General features: G+C 36.7%; 1 protein-coding gene and 2 long non-coding RNA genes across 5 annotated transcripts in view; 1 reads left to right on the forward strand and 2 right to left on the reverse strand.

Moving 5' to 3' along the window:
• LOC123314378 (potassium channel subfamily K member 1) overlaps positions 1-21,800 on the reverse strand; it is a 226,301-nt gene that overhangs the window by 116,307 nt on the left and 88,194 nt on the right. The gene's annotated exons all lie outside the window — the stretch shown is intronic.
• Positions 4,627-5,165, reverse strand: LOC123314379. Its single transcript, XR_006537803.1, has 2 exons — positions 4,985-5,165; positions 4,627-4,718 (listed from the first exon to the last, which is right to left on the reverse strand). It is a non-coding gene; the product is annotated as an uncharacterized LOC123314379 (long non-coding RNA).
• Positions 9,925-10,361, forward strand: LOC123314380. The gene is made up of 2 exons (XR_006537804.1): positions 9,925-10,002; positions 10,270-10,361. It is a non-coding gene; the product is annotated as an uncharacterized LOC123314380 (long non-coding RNA).

The raw sequence follows: 21,800 nt of genomic DNA on the forward strand, positions 1-21,800 counted from the left end.
ATGCACTTGCAGTGAAAGCAACAACCACTAAAATTGAAAATGACTATGAAATATATCAACTCTTTGAGAAAGAGATCAATCTCTGATTGATCTTGTTTTAACTAATCTTGGGGAAGTATCAGGTTCAGGTGTTGTAGACACTGGTTTCTCGAATCACTTTCTTGCCTGCATAGAGTTGAATATTCGGAATAATAATGTGACGCCTACGGAATTTAAATACAGATCCTTGGATAGGATTGATCTTCTTTTTTTTTTGGTGTAGCAGGGGGAAAATCTGCAAGACAGACGAACCACCCTCATCTCCTGAGGGGGAACAGTGTGGGGTTTCTCACTTTCCTGAGCTCGAGACCCACTAAAAACCCTCAACTGCTTCTTGAATTTTGGTTCCGGGCATTTGCCTATAAACCGTTCATCTCTTGGTCGGTTTTCTTCTCGCACACTATCGTGCTGGGATTTATGTGTTTATCCTCTATTGGATTAACACTTTATTGAATTTTTCAATAAGTTTCTGTTGTTATTTTAATCTCTTTTTAATTGATCTCTTGGTCTCCTTCGGTAAATTCGCATTCTCCTTTTGTCTTCCTCTGGGTCGTAGTCCACTAGTCTCCTGAGTTCTTGATTCGGATGGTTTTTCGCTGTTTCGAATAATTTCTCTGCTTTTCTGTTCATGAATTCCGTTATGGTTTCCCATTTCAGGTCCTTATAAATCTGTCTATTCCTGACAAACCAAGGTGCATCTATTGCACATCGTAGCAGCTTGTTTTCAGTGGCCTGAATTCTTTTGATATGGCTCTTTGCCGCGAAACCCCAGGCAACTGATCCATAAGTCAGTTGAGGCCTAGCAACGGCTTTGATTATCTTCAATTTTGTCTCTTTCGACATGTGGCTTCTTCTTCCTATTAGAGGATAGAGTCTATTCATCGCTGCTTTCGTTTTGTCGATTGCTTGTTTGATATGACTTTTCCAAGTAAGTCCTTTGTCAAGCGTTATTCCTAAATATTTGGCTTCATTTTTCCAGTCGATTTCTTCGCCGTCAACATCCAGTTTAGTTGTGGGTCGCAGTCTTCTCTTCTGTAGTAATATTGCTTGGCTCTTTTGTCCATTGAGCTTGATTTTCCACTTTATGCATCAGTCATTTGTTTCGTCAATCGACTCTTGTAGAACTCGTTCTATTATTTCAGGGTTTCGGTGTCGAGTTGCTATGCCCGTGTCGTCAGCATATAACGTTAGCATGGTTCTTGGATTTTTCGGAATATCGTGGATGTATATGTTGTACAGAAGTGGCCCAAGTACTGATCCTTGGGGTACTCCAGCCTCTATATCTCTTGTTGAGGAGCATTCTCCTCCCACTCTTACGTAAAATCTTCTATTTTCGAGATAATTCCTGATCAACTTGCATATTTTGATCGAATATCCAGCACATCTCATCTTATATATTAATTCTCCATGCCATACTCTGTCGAATGCTCTGGCGACGTCTAGTAAAATAAGACCTGTAGCTTGTTTGTTTTGGAATCCCTCTGTTATGTACTCTGTGAGCCTTAATAATTGTTGTTCTCTTGAATGCTCTCTTCTGAATCCGAACTGTTCTGGTGGTATTAGTTCCAGATTTTCGGTTTCCTCATTTAGCCTCGTGGCGATAATTCTTTCTACTACTTTTCCTAACGCCGACAGTAGACTTATCGGTCTTTAATTTTGTGGGAGCTTCTTTTCTTTGAATGGTTTACTGAATACTATGACTTCTGCTGTTTTCCATTTTTCTGGGTAGTGTTCTGTCCTCATAATTCCATTCGCGATATTTGTTAGAGCGGCTATACCTTTTCTAGGTAATTTCTTTAACATAGCATTCGTTATTTTATCGCTTCCGGGAGCTTTCCTCTTCTTCAAACTTCTAATTATTTCCCTGATTTCATTTGGCGATGTTGGCTTGTCTATTTCAGCAGTCGCTGGTAATTCATCCATTTCTTCATCATTTTCTTCAACCAGTTCTTCCAAATCTTCATTATCGTCGTCTATCCTGTAATTTATTCTCGATTCTCGTTCGATCGAGTCCGCCAATGCATCTGCCTTATCAGTATTGGTATAAGCCATTCCCCTTTCTCCGTGTAGGGGTGGAATTTTAGTCTTTTCTCCTCGTAGGCTTTTTTGCATTCTCTATGCAGAATGATCTATTGTATTCAGTTCTTGAACCCTTTTGTTCCATCTGCTTGTTCTTAGATCTTTCAGGGCATTTTTCAGAACTTGGCTATGGCGGTTGAGGTTCCTTCTATTCAGATCATTTTTATTCATCCGATATATTCTTCTGAGTCTTCGATTTTCTCGTATAAGATCTTTTACTTCTTTAGGCGTATCGCCATGCGGATGACTTGGTGCTGGTCTCTTCACTCTTCTCGTGCTTTTTTCGTAAGCTTTCAATATAATTTCTTCCAGTTTATCAACCGCACATTCCAGATCCTCTGGAGTGCTTATTGTTGGAATTTCTGTTATTTCCGATTGTATTAAATGACTGTATTTAGTCCAATTTGTATATTCTCTTATTTCCAGCAGTTTTTCTCTTGATTCTTCTCCAATTGTCAATTCCACGGGATTGTGGTTTGAGGTTCCATCTTCCAAAGTTTCAATCGAGAATTCTTGAGTTATATTTTTCAATATCGCGATATCTATTACATCTGGTATTCCTTTTCCAAAAGCAAGATATGTTGGTAGCTCTAGTCCAACCACTATGGCATTTTGTTTTTCGGCGAAATCCTTGAGTTTTTTGCCATTTCCATTCTCTGTTATGCTGTTCCAAAATGGGGATTTACAGTTGAAATCTCCGATGGAGATTTTCGGGTTTGATCCTTCCAACATGTTGTTTATCTCTTCTTCCAATAGATTGTTTTGTGGTGGCTTATACGCCGAGGTTATTTTGACTGTTTGCCGATTTAATTCGGCAACAATCGTCACTTTTTTTGTTTTTCCTTGTGTTTCGTCGGATCTACTTTTAAAGTAGTGATCTATTGTATTCAGTTCTTGAACCCTTTTGTTCCATCTGCTTGTTCTTAGATCTTTCAGGGCATTTTTCAGAACTTGGCTATGGCGGTTGAGGTTCCTTCTATTCAGATCATTTTTATTCATCCGATATATTCTTCTGAGTCTTCGATTTTCTCGTATAAGATCTTTTACTTCTTTAGGCGTATCGCCATGCGGATGACTTGGTGCTGGTCTCTTCACTCTTCTCGTGCTTTTTTCGTAAGCTTTCAATATAATTTCTTCCAGTTTATCAACCGCACATTCCAGATCCTCTGGAGTGCTTATTGTTGGAATTTCTGTTATTTCCGATTGTATTAAATGACTGTATTTAGTCCAATTTGTATATTCTCTTATTTCCAGCAGTTTTTCTCTTGATTCTTCTCCAATTGTCAATTCCACGGGATTGTGGTTTGAGGTTCCATCTTCCAAAGTTTCAATCGAGAATTCTTGAGTTATATTTTTCAATATCGCGATATCTATTACATCTGGTATTCCTTTTCCAAAAGCAAGATATGTTGGTAGCTCTAGTCCAACCACTATGGCATTTTGTTTTTCGGCGAAATCCTTGAGTTTTTTGCCATTTCCATTCTCTGTTATGCTGTTCCAAAATGGGGATTTACAGTTGAAATCTCCGATGGAGATTTTCGGGTTTGATCCTTCCAACATGTTGTTTATCTCTTCTTCCAATAGATTGTTTTGTGGTGGCTTATACGCCGAGGTTATTTTGACTGTTTGCCGATTTAATTCGGCAACAATCGTCACTTTTTTTGTTTTTCCTTGTGTTTCGTCGGATCTACTTTTAAAGTAGTGTTTCAGATCTGTTCTCACCAATAATGCTACTCCTCCTCCGGTGTTTGTAATTCTGTCACATCTATATGTTTCATAATTCATGAAATTCAGTCTTCTGTTCCGGTTTATTCTTATTTCCTGTAGGGCTATAATATCAGGTTGTCTTTCTGATATTATTTGTTCTATCTCGGCTTTCCGAGTGTTGATCCCGTTTATGTTCCACGAGATTATCTTGAGGGATTTCTTCCTAATATCCGTAAGGTCCATTAATTCAGTTTACTGAATAATGCTTGGAGTTTTTTCTTCATTTCCCTCTCAATTTTCAACATTATCTTGTTGAAATTTTTTCCCGTGAAGATATCTAAATCATCGGCTGATTCAGATATCTTTTTCTTCTCCTGTTGGCTGTTCACAACCTGTTTCATTGTAAGCTTCTTCTGTCCTTCTTTTTTCTGAAGGGGTTTTGGAGTCTCCCTCTTCTTTTCCTGCTCTGTAGGTTGGGTCTTCGCTATTTCCTGAATTTTTTGTTCAGAAGTTGTTGTTTTTGTTACCTTCTTTTTCTGTTCAGCTGATTTTCGGGAATTCTTCTTTCTGGTCACTAACTTGAACTCGCTACATCCTTTGTTGCTAGATGGATGGCCTTCTCCTCCACATAAGACACATGTGGCATTTCTCTCTTCACCTTCTCTGGTGAGTGTGCAGTCATTGCTGCTATGACTTCCTGAGCACTTCACGCATCTCCACGGAAAGGAGCATTTGTTCTGTGCATGTCCGTACTGTTATGGTTTCAAAATTATGATGTATGTTCAGATACATAATCCTTACCAGTTTTTTCTGTGAGGAATTATAATTTCTGAGATTCAAAATTCCATAGTTTCTATTTACTTTATTTCAATCAGGTATGTCAAGGTAAAGAGCTGAAATGAAAGATTTAAAGAAAATTTGTTGTAATTATTCTGTGACTAATTTAAATTAGTGATATGAAAAAATTCAAGATAGGATAAAAAAAAATTGAAGGAAAGAAACCGGGGAAACGGGATAGTTTTGGGTTTTGTTTTTGGGGGAGTTGCAAGAAAAGAAGATTGTTATGAGAAGTTATGAAAGAAAATTGTGAATTCTGAAGAAGTAAACCTGAAGCAAACTTGAAATAAAAGCACATTAAAAGTTGATTAGAGGAAATTACCTTTATATAACAGAAAAACATTAAAATTTTCACCGAAGATACAACTTGTTATGGTCATCATACCTTTATTCAAGATCAAGATATCATAAACATTGAATTCAAGGAATCATCGTAAGTTTGGACATCAAGAGATAACCACATCGACGAAGGAAGCAGAGACAGCTGATTAACCCAGGATTAACCGAAGACAGAATAACATAACAATCCGGAAACAATATCAGGAAACAGGACTAAAAAATGAAAGAAACTATGGTTTCATGACAACCGTGGCGACGTTTCGCAAGATGTCTCTTGCTTCCTCAGGCCTACAATTTATTCGAGACATAGTTACAACGTATAGTACATCAACAATTTCTGACCAAAGATGTCTAAGAATTGAAATAGAACCATAGATAGCTGATAGAGCATAGTGATTGATAAAATGAAATAAGGACTGTAGCATAGAATTGTGAGTTGAATGAAAATTATTTTTTAAACCGTATATAGAATATAATAAGAATTTTTTCGATGGGTTAGATAGGAATCATTGATTTAATTTTAAAATTTGTTATTTGGAGAATTAATTAATAAATTGTTAATTTTTTTTAAATCTTTCAAAATTACATACTCGGACCTACCCTGAGACAATTCAAAATTCATCAAAATTTATAAAAATCAACGCGGCGCATCAATACAATTTGGCTCCGAACGTGGGGCATCATTACAAAATTTGGCGCCCAACGTGGGGCATCATTTTGATAAATTAAAGAATTTCAAATTTAGAAAGTTGAATTTTCAGATAAAGTGATAATTAAAAAAAATATCTTTCGAAATGCCCAACTCGTTGGTCGCCAAATTTTGTAATGATGCCCCACGTTCGGAGCCAAATTGTATTGATGCGCCGCGTTGATTATTATAAATTTTGATGAATTTTGAATTGTCTCAGGGTAGGTCCGAGTATGTAATTTTGAAAGATTTAAAAAAAATTAACAATTTATTAATTAATTCTCCAAATAACAAATTTTAAAATTAAATCAATGATTCCTATCTAACCTATCTAAAAAATTCTTATTATATTCTATATACGGTTTAAAAAATAATTTTCATTCAACTCACAATTCTATGCTACAGTCCTTATTTCATTTTATCAATCACTATGCTCTATCAGCTATCTATGGTATATTTCAATTCTCTCTTGATTTGTAAGGTTATCTTATTCAATAAAACTACTGAATATCAGATAAAGAACTCATTCGAATTCGTGGAACAAATAAAAGATTTGATCCTCCCTCCGGGCTATGTGTTGGTCTCCTTTGATGTGGTGTCCCTTTTTACTAATGTAACACATGAGATGGTCACTCGAATTATTAATAAGAGATGGTATATAATATCGGCCTACACGGTTTTGGACAGGAAGAGTTTTTTGAGTTTAATTGACTTCTTGTTTGCCTCTAACTATTTTAAATTTAATGGACGTTTCTACTCTCAGATAGATGGCACGACTATGGGAGGAATTGCTAGCCCATCTTTTGCCATACTTGTAATGTTTGATATTATAGTAACTGTTTTAGATTGTTTGGGGTTTGTTCTTCCCTTGGTCAAATTTTACGTCGATGACACTATCTTGTCCATACCAGAAGATAAAGAAACTGAGGTTCTAAACGCGTTTAACAGTTATCATCCTAAGATTAAGTTCACTGTGGAACGAAAATCGGATAATGCAGTTCCATTTCTAGATGTACTGTTGCGGAGATCTCATGATCAAAGGTTAATGATAAATTGGTATGTTAAGCCTACCAGTGCTGGCAGGATTGTGAATTATCTCTCCACTCATCCTTTAGTTTTCAAGATCAATGCCGAGATCAATGCTATTTCAAACCTCCTTTTCAGAGCTATCAAACTAAGTGACTCTAAATTTTACGATGACAACATTACGAGAATAAAAAGTATTTTGAAAAAAAACAACTACCCTCGTAAATTTTCGGATCTTATTTGTGACGATGCAGATTTTGCCCCGCCACGAAAACGAAATTTCTTCACCTATACTTGTATAATAAGACCCATCAACCGGAATATTTTCGAAGAAAACCGTTATGTTATCATAGGGGGTCTTTACCGATTGATATTATGTCATTGTTTTCCACCGACCAGTCCCATATTTTTAGCGGAAACCGTATATGTCTTTTGTTTTCAGAATTCATATATTTTATAATTATTTCCGTTCAACCGTACATTTTCTGAGTCGAGAGCGGTCTTTCAACTTGTTCAGTTTTTCCTTCTCTTCAGTTGTTTCTGTTTCTTTCCGAGCCGCCTAATTGACCGAGCAATTTGAGTGCAGCCAATGGGGAAATGAGTTACCGATAGTGGGGCAGTTTTCCCGAGGAGTGGTACTTCTTCGAGCCCTGCGCGGAAGGTCAAGAGCGAAGTCAGTGGAGATCGAGCTGCCGAGAAAAGTGCGTAAGGTGTTATTACCGTGAGTTGGAAATTACGTCAAGAAGTTTGAAAGTTTAAGGCAAGTCACTTGTAGCATTATTGTTCCTTTCGTAGTGCATACCTGAGGGCTATTTTCCGCTTTCTTTAATCCGTTGGACTGGCTGAAAATACTTACCTATCGTTTAAACTTGATTTAGTGATCGTAGACTGTGTAGAGTGCCGGCTTCCGCGTCCGTTATTCGACCGCCGTTGGGTCCTAGGAGAACTTGGTGTTCCTACCGTATTTTTGGTGCTTATTTTGTTAATAGATTGCCGACTTCCGACCGATCAAGTTACAGGTTGACAATTCCTTCCGACCTGCTGTCTGACTGGCAGCCATTTTGTGGACCACAGAGGGAGAGAGAGAGATAGATAGAGAGAGAGAGAGACAGCACTGCCATTCGACTGAGGCCAGCTACGGTACCGATTTCCGCCGACAGAGGGTAACAGAGAGAGAGGGAGACAAGGAGAGAGAGACAGGGTGCACTGCCATTCGACTGAGACCAGCCACTGTACCGATTTCCGCCGACAGAAGGAGTGACTTGCCAGGATCTCAACAGACCGTAACTACCGTCTATTTTTTTTACCGTACTCCTCTGGAGTGACCGTACAAAATTTAACCGTATTTGCCGTCTATTTCAACCGTATTTTTCCTGGAGAGACCGTATTTCATCAGCCGCCCTCACACCGACCAGGCCGCCGGTTGACATCGACATTCATTATTACTTGTACATTCCTGTCTATTTTCTTTTGTGTACAGTTTATTTTAATAGAAATAAATAGCTGAACATTTATTTTTGTGTTGCCAATTATTTTGCCAGTGAGAGTCTATTTATTAAATCAGTTTCATCTAAGAGTTTAGTTAGAAGAGGTAAGTACTCTTTCTAACGCCTAAAGAACGTTGAAAAGCAGACACTTAGAAGACGCTACCGCCCTAGTCTTCATCGATACCCTTCTCCACTGATACTCAAGTCTACCCGGGCTCTCCAATTCTTTGGAGATTCTGTGAGAGACGTGGGGTTTGACTGATTGCCCCACTGGCGCCCGAGCAACCGTAAGGAGCGTCCAGGGTGAGAGAAAAAGCCCATCACATATTATAAAAAAGATAGTTAATGAAATTAACAAGAAGGAATCAACGAATGTAAATAATGAGAGGGATTCAGATATTGATGTCGGAAAAAAGATTTATTTCAAAATACCATATATTCCGGGTTTATCTGAACAAAATGAGACGTTGTTTAACTAATGAAAATGTAAAGATAGTATTTTATAACCTAAAAACTATAGGAAAAATCATCTACAGTAATTTGAATGATAGATTAGATAAAGGACAACTTTCAGGATTGAATTATAAGATCCCTTGCTCAAGTTGCAATAAGGTATATATTGGTCAAACAAGACAATATTTAAATAATAGGATGAAACAGCATAAAAATGATTTGAAAAATATTAGAAATAGGGAAAAGACAGCACTTTGTTCCCATTACTTTGATGAATCTCATATAATAGATTTTGATAGGGTGAGTGTTTGTGAGAGGGAGGGAAATGGTAAAAAGAGGAATATTTTAGAGATGATTTATATTGGTTTATTTGATTCCATGAACTATAGAACGGACACTGAAAATTTGGCTGGACATTACAATTCCATCATTAGAAAACACAAGTGTCTTGTTGACCCAGGTTAGGTTATAGAATATTAAGGATATTGTTAATGTTAGTGTATGTATATATAACTATAGAATAAAATTAATAATATAAAAAAAAGAAAACTTATGATATAGTAAAAGATTATTCATAGAATAAATTATATAATTAAAGAAAAAATAAATGAATAAATAACAATAATATACAATATATCAAAATAATATAAAGTCAAAAAAAAATAATAATAATGATAATACATTGAGGATATTTGATTCACTTTGCGATATTTTTTGACGATATTTATTAAAAATGGACTGTAATATGTAATTGTTGAAGAATTGTTTTGATATTGGATGTAAAGTTGTCGTTGTTGTTTTGTGTTCTGTCGGTTCTTCTGTGTCACCGTATGTTGCTGAATCATGCTCAGTTTTTTTCGATATCATTGAATGTGACTAGATGCTAATTTTGCCCTTTTCCTTTTTTACGATTGACAAGAATATCTTTATGGTGACCCATTTTTGTATTTTGTTGCATCAGTTGATGAATTGGTTTTCTTAGACATCTTTGGTCAGAAATTGTTGATGTACTATACGTTGTAACTATGTCTCGAATAAATTGTAGGCCTGAGGAAGCAAGAGACATCTTGCGAAACGTCGCCACGGTTGTCATGAAACCATAGTTTCTTTCATTTTTTAGTCCTGTTTCCTGATATTGTTTCCGGATTGTTATGTTATTCTGTCTTCGGTTAATCCTGGGTTAATCAGCTGTCTCTGCTTCCTTCGTCGATGTGGTTATCTCTTGATGTCCAAACTTACGATGATTCCTTGAATTCAATGTTTATGATATGATCTTGAATAAAGGTATGATGACCATAACAAGTTGTATCTTCGGTGAAAATTTTAATGTTTTTCTGTTATATAAAGGTAATTTCCTCTAATCAACTTTTAATGTGCTTTTATTTCAAGTTTGCTTCAGGTTTACTTCTTCAGAATTCACAATTTTCTTTCATAACTTCTCATAACAATCTTCTTTTCTTGCAACTCCCCCAAAAACAAAACCCAAAAACTATTCCGTTTCCCCGGTTTCTTTCCTTCAATTTTTTTTTATCCTATCTTGATTTTTTTCATATCACTAATTTAAATTAGTCACAGAATAATTACAACAAATTTTCTTTAAATCTTTCATTTCAGCTCTTTACCTTGACATACCTGATTGAAATAAAGTAAATAGAAACTATGGAATTTTGAATCTCAGAAATTATAATTCCTCACAGAAAAAACTGGTAAGGATTATGTATCTGAACATACATCATAATTTTGATGATTGTTATGAGAAGTTATGAAAGAAAATTGTGAATTCTGAAGAAGTAAACCTGAAGCAAACTTGAAATAAAAGCACATTAAAATTTTCACCGAAGATACAACTTGTTATGGTCATCATACCTTTATTCAAGATCAAGATATCATAAACATTGAATTCAAGGAATCATCGTAAGTTTGGACATCAAGAGATAACCACATCGACGAAGGAAGCAGAGACAGCTGATTAACCCAGGATTAACCGAAGAAAGAATAACATAACCTTACAAATCAAGAGAGAATTGAAATAGAACCATAGATAGCTGATAGAGCATAGTGATTGATAAAATGAAATAAGGACTGTAGCATAGAATTGTGAGTTGAATGAAAATTATTTTTTAAACCGTATATAGAATATAATAAGAATTTTTTAGATAGGTTAGATAGGAATCATTGATTTAATTTTAAAAATTTGTTATTTGGAGAATTAATTAATAAATTGTTAATTTTTTTTAAATCTTTCAAAATTACATACTCGGACCTACCCTGAGACAATTCAAAATTCATCAAAATTTATAATAATCAACGCGGCGCATCAATACAATTTGGCTCCGAACGTGGGGCATCATTACAGTACCTTTGGCACCTAAAGCACTGGCTTGGACTTTCTGCCTTCTTTTTTGGTTCGACTGTAATACAAAGGTTGTAGAGTCGTTGGATGTCGAATATCTCCTTTTTTTGGGTTTTAACCAGATATAATAATAGTATGGGCTTTTTCGTTTTGTTTGATGTCATTTTAGACACCTCAGCATCATCGATTCCCTGGAATTTCAGGTCATTTTTAATCAATTCCAGATCTGCATCTATTGGAAGATGCCTAATGACGGCGTAAATTTTCTTTTCCTCTTCCATCTGGTATGTGAAATATTCCTTTCCAAGTACGTCGAAGAATTTAGTTATTTTTCTGTAGTCATCTACAGTTGTGGCTATAATCTTGATTCCGTCTTTCACTACAGTAGCCCGGTTATAGCTGAATTTTTTGGTATAGAGAGCTTTTGAGATCTCTACCCAATCTGATGTACCCATCATTGTGATGGGTGGGATTTTATCCCTTTTAGGCACTCCCGTTGTCTGCTTGACGGTCTCCTCATCAGAAGAGGAGCTTTCTTTTCGCGCGCGTTTAGTTGGGGGCGCGTTTTGGGCCTTCGCAACCAACGTTGCATCGTTTCTTCTTGTTTCTGGTTGTGAAACAATTCCTTTAAGGGAATTATTTTTGGAACCCGCTACCGGTTTTGTAATAGTGGCGTAAGTGGGGGATTTCGGCATATTATTTCGGGTCATTTCCTCGCTCAAGAGGCGCATCTCACCGACCAACTGTGACACAGTTTCAGTCAGTTGGACAATTTGTGCTTTCAATTGCCCATTTTCTTCTCTGAGCTTTACAAGCTCCTCGTGTTCGCCTTCGCTGAATTCTTCAGCATCGGTCGCTTCCATGTAGGAACCCTCATTATCTGAGGTTTCCGACATGGTTTTATTCTCAAAAATCTCAAAATATCAAACAATTTGAAAATAATAAAATATTCAGAAATCTTCACTGAAATAGTCTAATATAAAACTATGGTATGAAGCCGAAAGTTTTCTACGCTATGAGAAAAATCAGACAAAAGATACGAAAAATAAGCTCACCTGATGTTTTCTGCAGTACCAACGAGAACAAACTCTGGACACTGAAGGTGAACACCAACTTTGAAAATTTCAACGAATTAAAATTCCGATAACAAATATAGAACCTACACAAACTTCACAGTCGGAATCAAATATTCCGTAGCTTTGTTAGTGGGCACTTTCACCTCGACTTTCTCTTCCGCTTTCTCTTTTATAGCACTAGGAGCACTATGGCACGTCTTCTTTTGTCAAGCGAATGACTCGGGGATTGATCTTCAATCATTCGACCGCGATCTTCAGGCTCTCGATTGGCATAGATTGCTCCGCCTTTCCACTATTGATGAGAAACTTGCTTACTTTAATGAATTGATTATTCATGTTTTTGATGCTCATGCTCCGGTTAAATTTTTCCGCAAAAAAAAGAACATCTCCTTTTCCCTTGGATAACTGATAACGAGAAATTAGTACAGAAGCTGAGAGACAGGGCTCGCAATAAATTTAGAAAATCAGGAAATCCATCACATTTTGAATATTACAGACAGCTGCGAAATTATATCACTTCCGCTATAAGATCCGGAAAGCTACACTTGCAGCTGCTGGTAATGGGGAAAAATGGAATTTGCTGCGTAAGATGAATATTTTTAAGAAAAATCGCAATACCCTTCCTGAGACTCTGAGTGACGTGGATGAATTAAATAAACATTTTGTCAATTTCAGTGGTTGTGATGTCGATCCTGATGACACAATTCTGAATTTTTATAATGAAAATATGTTGGCAGGGATTCATGAGCCTCTCTATTTTAGGATGGTTGATCAAGATGAGGTGAGCGGTTTGGTTGATGGCATCAGGTCGAATGCTGTAGGTCATGATGATATCAATATAAGAATGATGAAGCTTTGTTGCCCTTTCATCATCCCCTCCATAACACACATAATTAATGAATGTATCCTCAGATCATATTTCCCTAGTCTGTGGAAAATGGCAATGGTGTGTCCTCTGCCCAAGGTGGCCAACCCTGTCAACTTCAATCAGTTGAGATCGATAAGCATCCTCCCTACTTTGTCTAAGATTCTCGAGAGAGTCTTAGAACGCCAGATTAGGGTATTTTTGTCAAGGCATAACATCCTGCCTCTGAACCAATCTGGATTCAGGAAGAACCACAGTTGCGAGACAGCCTTGGCCGGTGTGGTTGATGATATACTGAAAGCCTACGATGAAGATAGGGTCACGGCACTAATCTCTTTGGATTTCAGTAAGGCAATCGATTCCCTTTCGCACTCATTACTGTATGAAATACTACATTACGAAGCTTTTGGTGAGGGTGCTAGGAATATGATTTTGTCTTTCCTAACAGGGAGATCTCAACGTGTGTCTACTTGTGGGCAGTATTCGAGTCCTCTGGATCTTTGGGCCGGCGTTCCGCAGGGTAGTATTCTCGGCCTGCTTTTATATATCATTTATACAATCGGTTTTCATGAACATCTTAAATACTGTAAAGTTCAGTGCTTTGCTGATGATACGCAGCTGTACTTTTTATTTCTTGTAAATCAGATCTCTTTGGCTGTGGAATTAATTAATGCTGACCTAGACCGATTCTGTAAAGTGGCTGAGGACCACCTTCTCAGGTTGAATGCGGAGAAGTGTCGGGTTGTGGTTTTCGGTAGTAGGCGAGGTCTGGAGAGGATTGAAGAACCTTTGAGCATCAAAATTAATGGCGTAACTCTGGCTTCCTCTGGGTCCTGCAGGGTGCTGGGTCTTGTTATGGATTCGAAACTGTGCTTCGCTGAACATGTTGGCAATAAACTAAAAAAAGCCTATAACTCCCTCAGACTCATATATTCGACGGATGCTCTGTGAATCTCTTGTGTTGTCACATTTCAACCATTGTCTCAGTGTATTTTTTCCCTGTCTAGATGCCTCGGAGAGGTACCGGATTCAGAAAGTACAGAACAGCTGTCTGAGACTCATTTATGGTGTACGTAGGAGAGATCACATCATTTTTGAAACGCTCCGGTTGGTTGAATATGTCATTGCGCTACAGACTTCATCTGGCTTGTCTTCGTTTTAAAATACTCAAGTGTAAGGAGCCCCGTCACCACTTCAGACGTGAAGTCCATGGTCTTCAGCTACGACATGAATTTCTGATCACTATCCCGCGTCACCGGAAAGAAATCTATAAAAGATCTTTTACGTATAAGGTTTCCAAGTCACTCAATACTTTGGGAAATTTAGACCGTGAATCTTTCTCCTCTTTCAAAAGTCGTCACAAGAAACTTTTACTTCGGCTGTAGCGTTAGAATTCCAAATTCAATCTCAGTTGAGATTTTGCATTGGAAAAATAATAATATATAAAATTAACCCTTTCTCCACTCCTCTCCTAATCCCTCATTATTAATATTATTAGGTAAGCATAATTACAACGCGGTTCAACGAAATGAAGCCGAAATTATAGGCCGTAAAGTGGCGGTACATAGCAGCTATATGCGGAACTAAAAACTGCCATGCCAGTCTGCTTCGATTTGGTTGCAATTCATGTACAGAAATCTGTAAGAATATTTACTACCCTCCGGTACTTCGACTCCGCAGCGGGGTCGGATTTGTCCAAATCTTTGTTACATAACATGAGAAACAGAGTTTATCTCATAATACTGGTCGTGGGACAGTCGAAAATCGGCAATAAATTACCAAAGAAATAGATTTGTTCAGTTCTTGGTCTACTGAACTCTAAAGTCTTTTAATTAAAAGGTCGGACGTCTTTTCAGTCTTTTTTTTCTGTCATATCTAATAATGTCAACGCTCCCTTTTTTATTTCAAACTATCAACTATGATCCTAATGTAAATGCAACAATGATACAAAAATCTAACTTAACTCAAATTCTAACATTCTCCCAAGCCAAAAAAGTCTAGTCTTCAATTTCCAACCGGCAAATTTTGTGAACTGATCGTCTGTATTCGCCAACATTGGTTTTAACGTCGACGACACGAACCCTTCCATCGGGCCCTCGATGTACGTTCCCAATCCTGCCTAGACGCCACTGGAATCGTGGAGCATTCTCATCTGCTAGCAATACCAAATCACCTTCTTTGATACATTGATTATCATTAGTCCATTTGTTCCTTTTCGTCAGTGTGGGAAGATATTCTTTCATCCATCTTTTCCAGAAACTTTCTGATAAAGAACGAGCTCTTTGCCATTCAGTCCTCACAGTTTTTCCATCTGAAAATTTGGGCATAGGAATACCTGTGCCACAAGATGAACCAATAAGAAAATGATTGGGGGTTATCGATTCAAAATCATTCGGATCAGATGAGACTCTGGTTAAGGGCCTAGAATTGACAATGAATTCTGCTTCGGCGAAAAATGTTTTTAAAGTCTCTTCTTTAAGCGTTTGTTGAAATAATACTCTTCCAATCACTCTCTTAACAGAGCCTATCAATCTTTCCCAAACTCCACCCATGTGTGGGGAAGCAGGAGGATTGAATGAGAATTCAATTCCTTTCACAGCCAAATTTTCTCGCAATTCTTCCATTCTGAATTGGCGTAAAGCTTCCTTCAGTTCCTTCGATGCGCCATGAAAATTGGTTCCGTTATCGCATAATATCTTTTCAGGGATTCCTCGTCTAGAGACCATTCTCATTATAGCTTGAATTGCTGAATCACTGGTTAGAGAATGAGCTATTTCTAGATGGATAGCTCTAACCGCCAGGCAGGTGAAAAGCACTCCCCATCTTTTTTCATTTCTTCTACCAATCTTGATACAAATCGGTCCGAAATAATCCATACCAATGTTGATGAATGCTCTTTTTCCTTTCTGCAATCGTATTTCTGGCAATTGTCCCATCATAGGTACCATTGGCTTAGCTCTTGTGATTCTACATCTCAAACATTTTTGGAATACAGATTTCACAGCCCTTCGTCCATTAATGATTTAATATTTTTGTCTCAGCTCATTCAATACGGTTTCAATGCCTTGATGATATTTTTGAATTAGAAGTTGCGTCAAGTGATGTTCTGGAGATAAAATTTATGGATTTTTTGTTTCTTCATCTAAGACGGGTGACAAATCTGTTCTTCCACTGACAACAAGTAAGCTGTTTCTCAACTTTGGACATAAAGGATATAAGGCATTTTGTCGATCTAGTTTTTTTCCTCTTTTAATGTCCATTAATGCTTTATAGAAGCAATCCCTTTGTGACTTTTGCAGCAATAATTGTTCAGCATCTTTTAAATCCTTGTCAGTAACCCTTTTCACGTCTTGGGAAATAGTAGATGGGTCTTTTAATTGAGTTTTACGTAACAAATCTTTGAAAATATGTGTAGACCTCAAAAATCGTGCAGTAGCGAATAATAGCCTCGTATATTTAGAGAACCGCTTTATTTCTGGGAGAAGACCATGGAATTCGAATTCTTGTATCACTAAACATCTTTCAAATTTTTCCTCGGCTGTACTTTGATGTTTTTCCACTAATTTAGTATCTTCTTGCGGCCAATATTGTTTGGATTTTCTCAAAAACTGTGGCCCATGCATCCAGAACTCCATGTCTGGTTTGGTAGGTGCCTGTCGTGTAGCTAAGTCTGCAGGATTTTCACTTGTAGGAACCCATCTCCACTGATCCACATCACTCGAAGCTCTAATTTCTGCAACTCGATTGGAAACAAACTGTTTGTATTTGTTCGATTTATCTCTTATCCATCCAAGTACACACATTGAATCTGTCCAAAAATAAACTCGATTGATTGGTATTTCTAAAGATCTAGTTACACTTGCAGCTATTCTGCTTCCTAGGATTGCACCTTGTAGTTCAAGCCGTGGTATAGATAATTCTTTCATTGGGGCAACCCTAGTCCTAGAAATTACTATCATTGTATCTATTTTGTCTCCTGACTCTACTCTGAGATAGGAGATCGCTGCAAAGGCTTCTTTACTGCTATCTGAGAATGTGTGTAGCTCTATGTTTTCAGCATTTGGTATGTTTACACTGTAACATCTTGGGAATTTAAAATTATTTATCAATTTGAAATTTTCTAACATTTTTCTCCAAGTTATTTTGAAATTTTCTGGTAATTCCTGATCCCATTCAATTTTAGCTTTCCATATTTGTTGCATTAAAATCTTTCCTTTAACAATAAAATGCGATATGAATCCCATGGGATCAAATAATGTCATAATCGACTTTAAAACATTCCTCTTGGTTGGCCGTAAGTTTTCATATTTACTGAAATCAATTTTGAATGTGAATTCATCAGTTCTGAAATTCCACAAAATTCCTAAAACTCGATGTTCTGATTTTTCTTCAGAATCTTCCCGAACATTCTGGGTTCTTTCGGTTACTAAACTCATCAGAGAAACGGAATTTGATATCCAGCTAACTACTTCAAAGCCAGCAATCTGCATGGTGTTTTTAACTCCATCTATTAGGGCTAGGGCTTCCTTTTCATCATCAGCTGAATCTAAGTAGTCATCCACATAAAATTTTTCAAGAATAGCCTTTTGAATTTCTCCTTCGGAATAATTTTTCGCATTATAATTCTTAACAAACTGTGCACAGGCTGGCGAACATTTTGCTCCAAATGTCATAACGTTTACGTGGTAAACATCTGGTTCTCTGTAATTTTCTAAATTTCTCCATAAAATGCTTTGTGAGTCCCTGTCTTCTTCACGTATCAGTACTCTGTGGAACATTTCCCTCACGTCACCACAAAAGGCGATCTTTTTCTGACGAAATTTCAGCAAGATAGCTCCAAGAGAATTCATTTGATGAGGTCCAGTCAGCAGCATGTCATTCAGACTGATACCATTGGATTTTGCTGCTGCATCGAAGACCGGAAGACCACTCTTACCTTTTTCTTATTTGGATTTATCACTGCAAAGTGCGGCAGGTACCATGTGCGGGGACCACAATTTTTAATCTCTTCTACTGATAGCTTTCGTAGATAGTTTTTTCTCACGTGATCTTCAAATTTGGCACAATATTCATCAGCTAAATATTTATCTTTCAAACATTTCCTTTCAGTACAATTTAATCTTTGCATGGCTGTAGCATAACTATTTGGCATTTTGCATTCATCATTCTTCCATAGCAATCCTATTTCATATCTCTCGCCAACTTGTTTTATTGTTCTATTCATTATTTCGTTGGCTCTGGTATCTTCCTCATTTACTTCAAATTTAGAAACAGGAATTGTTCCAAAAGATTCTGTAGTGTAGAATTTTTCCATGATATCCTTCAAATCTTGTTCAGGTTCTCTTTCGTCACATATATGAAAAATGTGATATTCCGATCTATTTTGTATGTCTGATTGGATTGGTCCATGTACAGACCAACCTAATTTAGATTTAGAAGCAACAATTGAGTTTGTTGGTGTAGATTGGATACGCCTGGGTATAATCAAATCGATGTTGTCCTGACCAATGATCATAACAGGTTTCACTTTCGTATAACTCTCAATAGGAATACCTTCCAAATATTGATGGTCATGTAAATTGAAAGATTGTTCAGGAAGCGATAAATTCGAAACTGTGCGAACCCCTCTTAGTAGAAAGGTGTCATCATTGTCGATTCTTGATATGTTTATGTCTAGTCGAGTAGAATTTTCTTCCTTTATCACGTCATCATTGGTCCATTGTAAACATAATGGCTGTTTTTCACCCAGTATTCCAATTTGATCGGCTATCTTGTCATGTAAGAGTGTAACTGTTGAGCCTTCATCACACAAAGCATAAATTTTGAGAGTTCCGTTTCGACCATAAATTTTGAGTGGAACGAACCGCAATAAAACTGTAGTTTCACTTCTCACCATACCAACAATATTCGTAGATACGGGTTCTGATACTATCGGGTTTTCACTTGATTTCTTGATTTCATTATGAAGAAGTGAATGATGAGACAGTTTGCATCCATTCTTTCCACAAATTTTTTTGTTTCTACACCTGAGTTTTTGATGATTTCTCTTGAGGCAAGAAAAACATAATTTTTTCGATCTTACAACCTTCCATCTATTTTCCATATCATCCATTTCCATTTTTGGACAATTGTCATCATGGGCGGGCTCTTCACAATAATTGCATTTAAGAACTCTTCCATCATGAAGAGTGAACACTCTTTCTGTACTTCTTCCATTGTAGAAAGACGATCTCGTTTTGTCCCAGGGAAATTTAGATCTATCCCAATGTGCAGAAAAGCTAGTAACACTTACTTGACAAGCTGCCTCTGAAAAAGTAGCCAACCAATTAGCAAAATCTTCAAGATTGGTTTCACAATTTTGTCTTTTCTTTTGAATTATTACTTCACCCCATTTGATTTTCAACTCGTCTGGCAGTTTACTCACTGAATCTCTTTGTGATTGTGGATTCTGTAAATGACCAATAGAATGTAGAGATTTCATTATGGTTACGATATTAGTGACTTCGGTCGAGAAGTGTATCAATTTTTCCAAATTTGTGTCTTTTATTGGTTGTATTACTCTTATTTTGGACAGTAGCATCTCTATAATTATATCAGGTCGGCCAAAACGAGTTTCTAAAGTTGCAATAATTTTGGCCACATCAGAAGTCAACATTATACCCGCAACTGCTGCCTTTGCAGGGCCTTTCAAACATTTTTGAAGTTTGAAAACAATTTCGTCTGCTGAATAACGACTTGACTCGGTTAAGTTACAAAATTGACGAATAAAAACTGGCCAATCCAAGGGATTCCCATCAAAGCAGATAAATTCTGAAAACTCACGTTTCTCTGGTCTTATATTCTGTAGAACTGTATTATTCACCGAATGGAGTACCTCATTAACGGTCTCACACAACATCTTAACACTTGGATCACATTGCTGTGGGAATGTATTAATGTACTTTTCTGTGTCATCATCAATCTCTTCTTGTTTTCTTTCAACCCATTGATTTATCATTGTATTGTTATAGTATTTCTTTTCACTGTGCCTGCCCTCTTCTTCATCTAATTCTTCTTTTCCTGAAGCATCTTCGTCTTGTACTAATTCTTCTTCCAGATTTAACAGTCTCAAAGCATTTTCAATCTCCAGTTTCTTCATCTCTATTTCCTGCCTTTTTCTTTCAGTTTCCAAATTAATTCTTCTTCTGGCTACATTAATGCTTAGAGTCTTGGACGTTCTTAAGCTCTCTCTACTCATTGACTTACTTTTCATTGATGCAATCGACTTTGGTCTTTTAATCACCTCACTTGTCTCTGCTTGGTCTCTGGAAGGCTCATTTCCCACTATCGTGTCTTTTTTCTGTCCTAAATCTTCTTTTCTGCCGAAACTGTCGGGCCACACGAAGTCTTGGGATAAAGTTTTGCGAATTACAGCTCCACTTCTCTGAGGTCTTTCTTTGCCGTTCATGATCACGTCGGGGTCACCAAATGTTCAGTTCTTGGTCTACTGAACTCTAAAGTCTTTTAATTAAAAGGTCGGACGTCTTTTCAGTCTTTTTTTTCTGTCATATCTAATAATGTCAACGCTCCCTTTTTTATTTCAAACTATCAACTATGATCCTAATGTAAATGCAACAATGATACAAAAATCTAACTTAACTCAAATTCTAACAAGATTTCTTCAGGACATTTTGAAAAAAATATGATGTTTCCAGAAATTATATCACAACAAGTGTTTGTTTTTTCAAACTAATTTTCTGAAATGAAAATACAATCGTTTTAATGCTTCAAAGTTCACCCTTTGAATAAATTGAGATGGAAAGCAATTGTCATGTGAAATATAGTCAGGTTTTTATGAAATATATGCAATGAATATTCAGTTAGTTCAATAAAATCCTCCAATCGTTTATTTCATTCACCCTATCACGAGATCACTTATGATAAATTAAATATTCGTCCCAAACTATTGATTTTTTTTTGCGTAGCACTGATGAGCGCGCAAACGGACAGTACACTATTAAATTCCTGGAATAATTGATGAATTTGAATTGGAAAGTGATTTTATTTAATATTACTAAAAAATATATTTTCATTTTGTTCATTCAAATTATTGTCATAGGTTTTGATTATACTACCTTCATTTCATTTTATATTTTTCTGAATTTGAACACAATTCACCTAACATTGTATACGTTACGTATAATAATGTTTATTCAAGAAATAATTACAAGACAATACAATATTAAATTCCAAAATAAACTCCCTACACTACAGTTATACAAGATTAAAACATACAGAACTGACAGGCGAACCAAAACTTGGACAACTGTAATAAACATCAAAATAAACTATCACAGAAGTAAACAAACTATACTGCAATGAAAGAATGTTTCCTTTCTTTCGAATAAACAAAGTTAATCCCCCAAAACCAAAGGGTTGTGCGGGGGATTACTGCAGCCACTACAATATCAACATAATCAAAATCAAATGATACGCCTATGAAACAACAAAATACACCAATTCAAACTCATCTAGTACCATTCACTACATTCGCTATTTGAGCTCTGTCAACAATTCTCAGGTAATTTTTTATGGCCCTACTGAACATGTTAACAGAATTCAGTGAACGCAACCTGCCCCTCAGATCTGAGGGCAGGGAGTTGAGAAAGTGTGGAACAAGATACGAGTATGTACGCTGTCCGATGGTCTTATGTGCCCTATATGACGAAACGGTTTGTCTTGTCCTTCCTCTAGTTGTATAGCCGTGCTCCAGGTAAGCAAGGATATCTTTGTTCTTGTAGACGTACATGAGCAGGGTGTGAACATATATCTTCCTAATATCTAGGATACCCGACTCCCGATATAGTTGGTC

This window comes from Coccinella septempunctata, chromosome 5 (genome assembly GCF_907165205.1).
Source record: "Coccinella septempunctata chromosome 5, icCocSept1.1, whole genome shotgun sequence".
In the NCBI taxonomy this organism is placed as follows: Eukaryota; Metazoa; Arthropoda; class Insecta; order Coleoptera; family Coccinellidae; genus Coccinella; species Coccinella septempunctata.